Consider the following 10,962-nt stretch of genomic DNA (forward strand, 5'->3'; position numbering starts at 1 on the left):
ACTTGCAAGGGATGGGTAGATATCATACACTTCAACTCATTACCACACTCAATCCTTGTTTTCCTTCCATTCACACACACCAGATGTAACATTGTGTTTGGCTCTCTGCCTCTCATCAACACAAACAGAGACTTCCCCAATCAGCTTGAACTTTTTCAACTGACATGTTTCTAATAGGACTCTGGATTCCCTTCCCTATGTGTGCGGAGACCTTCGAAAACGTGTTTCTCATCAAACACGCTCACTCCGATGTAAGATGTTCCCTTTTGTTTAATGGTAGACAAATATAACTGCTTGTTTTGCTTTAATTTTATGGTTCGGTGTTCAGAGATTTTCTGGAATGTTTGCCTTTTCACATGCGTCCCCTCTGATATATAGTATTTCCCTTTCTTCTATACTTAACACGCCTAAATGTTTGATCCGCTGTCATGGCCACGGGCCCCAAAACACAAATACCACACCATCTAGTGAGGGGGCAATAGGTCATTTGACTCACTTATGTCCCTTGGGGACTTATTAACACAGGGGCCCTTGCTGGACTTCTTTCATTTTACTTCAGTGCACACTTTATGTCAGTGCAGGAGTGCTTTTATTTTACTTCAGTGCTGGAGTGCTTTTATTTTACAAGAACTTTCCAGGTGCTGGAAGCCTTTATTCCAGAGAACATCCCCATGTGCTGACTCATTGGGAGTGGCTCCCTAGGCCTGGTCTTCAGGTGCTGACTCATCGGGTGTGGCAGGGCGTGGCAGCAGGCAGGCCAGAGCTACTGGGCGTGGCCGGGAACAAGACTATATAAACCCTCTGATCCCACCAATCCCTCAAGCAAACGCTTCGCATGACTTTGCACCTCCGTGCACCGTGATGCTCACCGCCGCCTGGACCAGCTACTTATCTCGCGATCCTGCAATAACAGCATCCTTACCTAGACCCTGGTTGGCATCTCAAGGAAACGCTTAATCATCTTGAAAGATCCAAAAAAAACGCTGCAGCACCTGCGCTCTCTGTCCCACGAAGCCGAAGTCCTGAAACGAAAAAAAAGAAGACAAGACAAGGTTAGAACTCCCAAAAACACCCAACCCAGTGTCGCACCGCATTTAAAACCCATTGCGCACCCTAAGGTACCATTAAAGGCTACTTACCAGCTGTTGGACCATCTCAGCCCCGCTCCTCCATACTGCCGACTCCGCTTCTTCTAGCGCAGCTACTGCCGGCACCGCTACACCACCTGCAAGAGGAGAGAGCAGAGAAAAGAGACATTACACACAAAGGACAGAGAACAAACTTTACAAATACAATTACAACAGTCGGAAGACAAGCGGGCAAGTGGAAACAAGTGAAACACTTACCCACAAGAGAAGTGGACTAGTTGCAGCTGGCCTGGACTTCTACGACAAGGGACCAGTGAAGGAACTTGGTTCCCTTCAACAAGCGCCCCTGCCAGAAGCAGCAGGATGGAGAGCTTATCATCATCATTCAGCAGGTGAGCCTCAAGAGTAGGGCAACCCCAAGGAAGCCACATCCAGGGAGAAGAGGTCTGGAGAAGGGGTCAGGGACCACAGGCTGCATACTCATATGACCCCCCCTTATATTCACGCAGGAACCGCACTGCTCATCACCGCAGTTAGCCACAAAGACACAGTGGGAGGAACAGACAAGAGGAGTTTCATCCCTGGGAGGGCTGCGACCGTGCCCCAACACCTCCACAGAGACCAGGTGAGCGTAACATTCACTTTAATTGAACAGTTCACTGTTCAGAGACCCTCAGAAATGTGCCTTCTGCTGCACGCAACTCCTCCAATAAAATGTATTGTGCGCTTCCCAGGACTTGCTTCTGGACCATTTCCTGTCTTTCGCTGTTTGCATTTTACGGCGATCTACTACTGCATGAACCTTGCATTTCTGGCAGGAGGACGTCTTTTTTTGTAGCACTTGAACTGCCTGGACTAGTAGAAAGCAACAAAGGAGACATCAGACTCCGTTCACGCCCCTTTTACAAGCCTGCCTGCTCGGCCCAGCCCTACATATACCGACGTCATAGCGCACCCGCGCGCGCACTCGGCAAGTACCACAAGTACTGTTGGCTGGTTGGACATTCTGCGCTTCCCAGGACTTGCTTCTGGACCATTTCCTGTCTTTCGCTGTTTGGATTTTACGGCGATCTACTACTGCATGAACCTTGCATTTCTGGCAGGAGGACGTCTTTTTTTGTAGCACTTGAACTGCCTGGACTAGTAGAAAGCAACAAAGGTGACTATACTCAGTGTATGTGTGCCTTGTGCACGCTTTACTAGTAACCTGACTGCGCACGCCGGATGTGCATCTTTTCTCAGCAACAACGTTGAGCTCTCCTTGTCTATTGTTGCAATCAGTAACAACGTTAAGCTTGTTGTATGTACACTATAGTTAACAACTAAGCTGACCACTGTGTATTTTTGTGTCACTACTTGCCCCGTAGGATACTGATAGTATGTATTTTTTGTGTTTGTTTTAAAGGAGACATCAGACTCCGTTCACGCCCCTTTTACAAGCCTGCCTGCTCGGCCCAGCCCTACATATACCGACGTCATAGCGCACCCGCGCGCGCACTCGGCAAGTACCACAAGTACTGTTGGCTGTTCGCGGGTCGCGCGGTCCAGCTCTGAGGTTCTAGGTATTTGTTTGTCAGTTTAAATTTTACATCTTATTGCCTTGTGCATCTCACTGAACTCACTCATAAATCAGAGGTAACCCACATGATTCCTTACACACTGACCACCAGCATGCCCCCCATTTTAGAGACTCACAGGAAGCTAAAGGAGGCAAGCCGTGAGGATATCACGAAGAAAACTCCATCTCGGTCCTGTTTAACCTCTCTCTCACCAGCTGTAGAGCGCATTACAACACAGCGCACCCAATCACTTCCCGATGACATTCAATTATGTCAAACTGATCTATCCCGACAGTCTGGCTCGATAATTTCTATTTCCAGCACTGTAGTGTCCTGTGAAACAGTAACCGAAGAACCTAATACACATGGTGCTCCCACTGACAATACGCTAATTGCAGCTTGTAGTGCAGGTGACTTACGATCTGTCGCAACTCTCTTTCTGGGAGACACCGTACCACAACCAGTTCAATGCTCAGTCCTAGCACAACACAGGCTGAGACAGGCTCATACTCATCTAACCATGATTGGAGAAATAGAGGAAGAAGATCTTGAATATATGAACCTCTCAAATCGCACCGAGGAACGTTCAGAGGAGGTGCTATATGTGTGTTCTAATACCGGTGACCTAATCCATCTAGGACAAGATCCTGATAACCTTTTTGGTATGATTAGCGAAACATTATCACCAGTACTACCCCAAAATAATACATCAATAGTAGAACAAACGGCCTCTCCCATAGCACAGCCGGTCCCTGCTATTGAACCAAGTGAAGAAGTTGACTCCTTTATAGCCCCTACCCCGAGACAACCATGTTTTGAGCAAGCCACGCGCGTTTCTGATTTTTTCCTTAATCCCATCCATAGAGATAGACATTCGTTTCCAGAGGCCGCTGCCCTAAACAACACTTTGGCGGCGATGAACACAGCTCTCCTAGCTGTGGCAAAATTATATGAAGGATTGGATGCAAAAGTCTCAAAACAGTCCATTAGCCTTGAACATCTACTTTCCTTTCATTCTCAAAGCATAATACAATCTAATCATTTCGAACAGAATCTTGATTCAAAAAGACCAAAAATCATACATACAGTTTCTACTCAGACGTTAGAAAGTGATTGCCTCCCACATACAGAAATGGAAGCATTTCAACCTAATCTGCCTATCCAGCCACCCTTTGGTCAACTCCCTAGTACAAATGGAGGTGATCTTGCTGTTGATAGCTCTAACAAGGCGTCGGAAAGCCACGCTATACTTGCATCAACCAAGTCTAAAGAAGTCCTTGCCTTGCCGTCTACCGCCATAGAGCTTTCAAATGGCACGACAGATGCCTTTGCATCTACTACCAATTCACAAACAAGTCAATCCCCCAATATCTTAATACCAAAGAATATGTTTGAAGTTTTCAATTTAGCCTCCTCTAAATCTATAACATCGAGGCCTAATAAAAGAAGAAAACTTCAACCTGCTAATTTTAAAAATCCTGTCAGCAAACCAATGATGGGGAAGAAACGGAAGAATCCTATAGACTCACCGGAAGAGCATCCGATTGTAGCAAACTCTGATGCCCTTTCACAGAGATCCGAGGCAACCAAGTCGTCTGTACTTATTGTTCCACATAAGCCTCTAGATGATTTAATTCAGATGGTTGAATGTAACGATAAACAACAAAAAACTCAGTCACAATCTTATAAAGAAACACCTCCTATTTTTTCAGCTACTGGGACATCAGCAACAGTAGAGTCCCCTAATCGTTCAATTGGAGCCCAGAGTGCTCCTTTATTACTGGCCATTCAGACTCAGATACAGAAATCCATCGAACCTTTTCTGAAATTGTTACCAAATATCTCTCCCCACGTATTGAGACAAGAACATTCTAATGCTGTGCCCCTGATTTCTATAGGCGACCAAATTAAAACCCACTCTATACAATCTGAAACGAGACAAAATTTGCAGTCGGATAGCCATTTAACCAAGACCTCAGAGGTACAGCTAGTTCCATCAAAAGACACCTGTTCTTCAAAAGAAGTGGAGGATCAAATTAGAACCTCCCTGGAGGCTTATTTCATTCGCACTGCCAATATCAATTCCGAAGCAAACGCACCACCTCCATTCTTGAATCCTATACATTCCCTCCCCTTTACTTCTAATCAGGCTGTAGTCTCTCGACAAGATTTACGTGAAGAGATTAAAACCTCCATCGAAGCTTTTTTCCATCAATCAAACGAGTGTCACCCAAATAGGGCGACAGGGGAACAGCTCCCTTCGCTCAAGCCCCTAATACAGGGGCCCCCAGCAGCCATTCCCAATCACCAAGACAATCGAATTCACTCCTCGCAAAGGCCCCTAATAGTGACAAAAAATCAATCTCTGCAAGGTAAAGCCAAACAAGAACCAGGTCAACATTGCTTTATAATAAAATGCAGAGAAACACCATTCAAATCTTATGATTTGAATCGATCTAGTATTCTTAACATCTGTGCAGAAATTCCTGCTTTGTCGGCTATTTCATCCTTGGATATCAATCAAATAGAGTTTATAGATCATACTGACCTCTCTGTTGCCCGCCTATACATTCGATCTTCTTTGGTAGCTGACATCTTATGGCAGGCAAGAATGGCCTTATTTGACATGGGTTTTGTTCTCTCTCAAGAATCAATGCCGAAAACCTCAACACTGCAGGGCCACATGTCACGTATATTTACATCAACTTCAAACAGTTCTTCTCATCAAAACTTGACAGATCAGACCAGGCAAGCGTAACTATGCCAGGACAGTAAGATCCTAACCATAATTTCTTGGAATACACGAGGCCATAGCCATCTTAACTCTCCGAGAAATGGAAATTTAGTTGATGCTGACATTGTTGCACTCCAAGAAACATGGCTAGTTTCACCCCCAGTTTGGGACTCACACACCATAATATGTACTCCTGCAGAAAAAGGTGTGCAAGGTAGGCCCAAAGGTGGTTTGATTCTAGCAGTGAAAAAGTCCAGTGGTCTGACGACTTCTGAGTATAAGTTTTCCTCTCGCTCCTTTCAAGTGGTAAAGCTAGCTGATACTCTGCAAAAAATAGCGATTATTAACATCTACTGGAGCCGTAATACAATAGGCCCAGAAGATTTCTTCAAACAGCTAGAAGAAATATTAGATACTCTTACCATTGATTCTACCTTGACACACACCTTGATATTAGGTGACCTTAATCTACACCTTTTATCTGAGGAGATGACCCTCTTATCAGAATTTGAAACGAAATGGTCCTCAATTATGGAGGACCGTAATTTTGTTATGCTAAATGGCAACGTGAGAGGTGATTGCCCGGCTCAGCCCACCTGGCGGAGAGGTGCCCAGAACGCAATAATCGATTATATCTATGTCGATGGTAGAAATTTCAACTCAATTCAAGAGCTTCGAATGATCAACACTGACCTAAGTGACCATTGTAAACTTAAGTTGTTATTACGGATCAGGTCCACTCAGATGATGCAATGGCATAATATGAATGTAACTGGCACTGTTGTGAATAATGGGAGAAACAGATTGTCTTGGAACAAAGAAAAACTGAGAACTTTAGACTATAACCTTAAGATGATGTTTCGACCAAATAATGCGGCCAAAGACTATACAACTGCCATTCAGATGTTTTCCCGAGTCAGTTCTAACACAGGGCATATTCAACACCGGCATACACACATCTATGACTCAGAGATTACACATCGCAAATCTGATCTAAGATATGAAATTCGATGTATCAGATTAGCACAAAGCTCTGATATGGCTAGAAAAATCAGAGCAGCTAAGCAAAATTATAAAAAATGGCTTAGAGTTAAAAGAGCAAAGAATTATGAAGCTGAGGGGACTGCCATGCTCAAACAACTAGTTACAAAATCTACAGCTGGCATTTGGGCGCTCCTCAATCAAACAGCTGAAATTCCACAACATGTAGCCCAAATCAACTCAATTACATCTGAAACATGGCAGTTGTATTATCAAAAACTATACCTTTCCCCCTATCCTAACATGCATATTAAATTTAATTCATTAACAGTTTCAAAGGAACTAACGTTTGATATTGATGACATTAGGTCATGCATCCTGAAATTGAGTTCATCTCGGGCAGTGGGACCTGACGGGCTGCACAATTCCATGTTGAAAATGCATATGGATGAATGGGCAGGCATTCTGTATCGTATTTTCAATCAAATTTTGACATCTGGTATCATCCCTGAATCTTGGAAAAAATCAATTATTCTGCCAATATTCAAAAAAGGTAACCATGACAATCCCAGATCATACAGGCCCATAGCATTATTAGATTGCCCTGGCAAGTTATTCGCCAGACTTATATTGAAAGATTTCAACCTATGGCTGCAGAAGAATCATCTGCGAGATCCACATCAAACAGGTTTTTTACAAGGCGTGGGCACTGGCATAAATATCATCACCCTGACAAGTCTTATTTATCGTGCACACCAAAAGAAACAGCCCCTATACCTTGCCTATATCGATTTTCAGTTGGCATTTGATGCGGTGCCACGAGAGCTACTATATAAGAAACTGGTAGATGCCGACTGTCCATGGCACATTCTAAAATGGATTATACAATTATATACTAATACCACAATCCAAGTAAGACTTACTAATGATGGTCTATTGACCCCGCCCATTCCTACAGCCAGAGGGCTGAAGCAAGGCTGTTTACTAGCCTCAGCTTTATTTAATTTCTTTATCTCGGACATTCAGCACAGTTTCAGTAATCTGATTTCTGATTCCCCAAGACTGATGGGAACTCAGATTCAATATCTATTATATGCTGATGACATGGTCCTGATGTCACACACCCCTAAAGGTCTACGCTTGCTATTTAGTGCCCTTGATACTTATGTAAGAACAAACGGCATAACAATTAACATTATCAAGACTAATGTCGTACAATTTGGCACCAAGAAACAGAGCCTAGTTCAACATCAATGGTCTCTTCAGACAAGCAGAATCACCATTACCAATACTTATCTATATTTGGGCCTCCTCATTTCTAACCTGCGTGCCCATGATCAGTATACTAAACGAGGGCTTCGCAAACTTCAAACATGTATCTCACAGGCCAAGATCATCAAAGCGAGATTTTGTAAATTCTCTCTCTTACCCATTATCATATATTACAAACAAAAACTTGTACCTGTTATCTTATATGGCGCTGAGACTCAACACATTATGTCATATACCTATTGGGCTTCCAAAGAAGGGCGATTTTGGAGGCAAATTTTACATTTACCAACTTCGCAGCCCCTACCACTTATAAGACACGAGCTGGGGCTTATCTCCCTTTATGCAATTTATAAATGGCATCTATGCACCTTAAATCGCAAATGCCTTCTAAATCAAGTAACAACAGGAATAACCAACACCACATCCCAGTATCTACTGAATTCCATAGATACCTTCCCAAAAACATGGCGACACAAAATCCAGTCCATTATGTTGAAAGCCCAGATACATCCAACTTTATTGTTAGTAAATCCAGACAAAGCACGATCAAAAATCTGGGAAGATGACTGGATCCGAACACGTTTGGCTTGTACAAACTACAAATATTTTGAAGCCTGCCCATTTGAATTCAAATGTTATAACAAGGTGGCTGACTATATGGTGAGATCTCCTAACACATACCATCGGAATGGATTCATGAGGTTTAGATTAAATCTGTGGTTGACCAACGCAGTGGCGAATCAGCGGAGCAATGGTGATAGCCAATCGCCCTGCCGCTTCTGTAATCAGCAACCAGAAACTCTTCGTCATCTATGTACAGAATGTTCTAGCCTATTGCCAGTGCGCTGCGCCCATTTCGAACCTTTGTTTGTGGACCAAGAGATTTTGACCTCAGAAAAGCTATGGGTCGCTTTATTTCATACTAATAGAAAAGCAGTGAGATATGCCATAGTCAACTATTTACACCAGCTCAAAATTCCGATGTATGCACTGTCACAAAATTGAGTTACGAGTGAGCTAATGTGTAAAATGTACTAATGAAATCCCATGAAGAGCATTGTATTCATCTGTTATATCTGCAAAAGATCTAATTATTCTGGCTGTGCTATCTACTTCTAATATTTAGAATATTTGTTAAATGTGCACATTTCTTTTAAAATTGTATACAAGACTTTTAATATTTCCCTTTTATTGAAAAGTTGAAAGGTCTAGATTGCGATCAAGACCAAAACAACTATGAATAATAAAAAAATAAAAAAATAAAATAAAAATGTATTTCATAAAAATGCCTACGTTCACAAAAGCGCACCGAGTTTCTTAAACCCCAGAAACTCATTGGTCGCTTAGGATGTTTTGGCTGCAGCACAGATCTCATTGCATTCTTTCTCTAGTGCCGTGGCTCCAGCTTCTTCCCCTTATACACTCCTGCGCTGGTCCACCACCACAGGGAAACAATCACTTTAAATATAAAGGAACATGGCAGCCTTCCAGCACGGTTCCCTTCACCTTTCTTGGTCTGCTCCATGGAGTCCTTACTCCGACGCCCTACTGAACTATCCCCTGCTGCACGCACCGGCCTACTGGTCCTTCTCCTGTCAATTCCCTGTGCCACTGGGTTAGGTTCCGCTTATACACCTGCAGCCTCTTGACAGGCTGCAGGTGTGAATGATTATTCAGACTTGCCTGACTCTCATTAAAGTGACATGCCTGACCTTTACTACTCCTAGCAGGCATCTTCCTCCTCCCAGTACTAGAATGATAAAAGAGCATAGTCTTCATTGCTCTTAGTTGCCTCTTATTCGCCCCAGTGCTGTCAAGTGTCAATGGTCGAGAAATTAGGTGAGCTAGTTTATAAATAGCCAATAAAAGATGGGGAGGGGTTGAGTTGGTTGTCACTAGGGAAAGGGGATACCATGTCTTGCCCAAGGTCACTCCACTTCTAATTCCAAAGGATCCTCCACCCAGGTGATTCTCCCTCGCTTCTCTGCCCCCAGGGTGGGAATCCAATCGCGATGACCTTTCCCTGTCAAACGGTGCAGTATCCAAGGGGTTCAGCAGTGATAATTCCCTCAGATTTCTCACAATACTTCTCTATCTAGACTTAAACCTGTCTTCAGCAGCGAGGAGTCATTCAACAAAGGCTTTAGCAGATTCATAATAAACACCTATAAAGCACCGGGCAAGGAGGATTCTACTTCTATTTTGTTATTTAACAGAATGTTGCTTGCATTATTCAGATGATGAAACTATTTGTTCCCATTCGAAGATGCATTCAGTGTTGGAAACTAATGTGTGATTTTCTTTGTATTTCTGCTGTACCTCATAGCATTAGTAAACATTACACTGATTTTTCTATGGTGGTATTGTAATGGTCTCATTGACAAAGTCACTCACAGTATCAATAGAAATATTAGCTGTGAATATATATGTTTTTTTACTGTGACGATTACAACCACCAATTCATGCCACTTTATCTGCACTTTGCTCTAACAAACAGTTTTTGAAAGCAAGCAGGCTAAATAATTCTGAATGGCGCAGCAAATCTTCTCCTACAACCAAGTTTGCCAACGAAGAATCCAAGCGTTATTGCCCTAAATGCCACGTCATGCCACTTCGCATGCGCTTTGCCCTGCCAAACAGTTTTTGAGGGCAAACATGTACGTTATCAATGCATGGCATGACAAAGCTCCTTCCACAACAATGTTCCCGACCAAGGAATCCAAGCACTACTGTGCTAACTGCTACTTCACTCAGTTTACTCGTGCTTCAAGCTGCCAAAGAGTTTTTAAAGGCGAGTGTGTAGCGTACCACGCTACATTGTGTGACAAAGCTCCTCGTACAACACAGTTAGTTGTAAAGAAAAAATAGAAGCATTACTGCCCTAATTGTCACTTCACTCTGCTTCGCCAGGATATTAAATGGAAAATTATATTTTCAACTCAAGCTAAAATTAAAAGTTGGGTCCTGCAAATGAAAGAAAGTGGTTTAACGGGGTTAGTCTTTGGGACTCATAAGGCTCTCGGAAGAGCTGCAAATTCCAAGACGATTGGTTACTAGAGCAAGGAGAAAGATTCTATTATTTTCCACCTATTCTCCCCAAGAATGCATCAAGAGTTGAAATCAAGAAATCTAGTTGGTGCAGATTAATTTGGTAACCAGTAGAATAAAGCAATCAGACTGTTTGACTTCTTGCTGAGGTAGAGGAGCCTAGAGGACGTGGGGCTCATAGATTCCAACAAATAAAATAACGTTGCCAGGACTATTATGATTGTATTTATTTTATTGACATTTTTGTACAGCGCTGGCCCTACCCAGAGGGTCTCAGAGC

This window comes from Ambystoma mexicanum, chromosome 1p, assembly GCF_040938575.1.
Source record: "Ambystoma mexicanum isolate Mex_15411 chromosome 1p, UKY_AmexF1_1, whole genome shotgun sequence".
NCBI lineage: Eukaryota > Metazoa > Chordata > Amphibia > Caudata > Ambystomatidae > Ambystoma > Ambystoma mexicanum.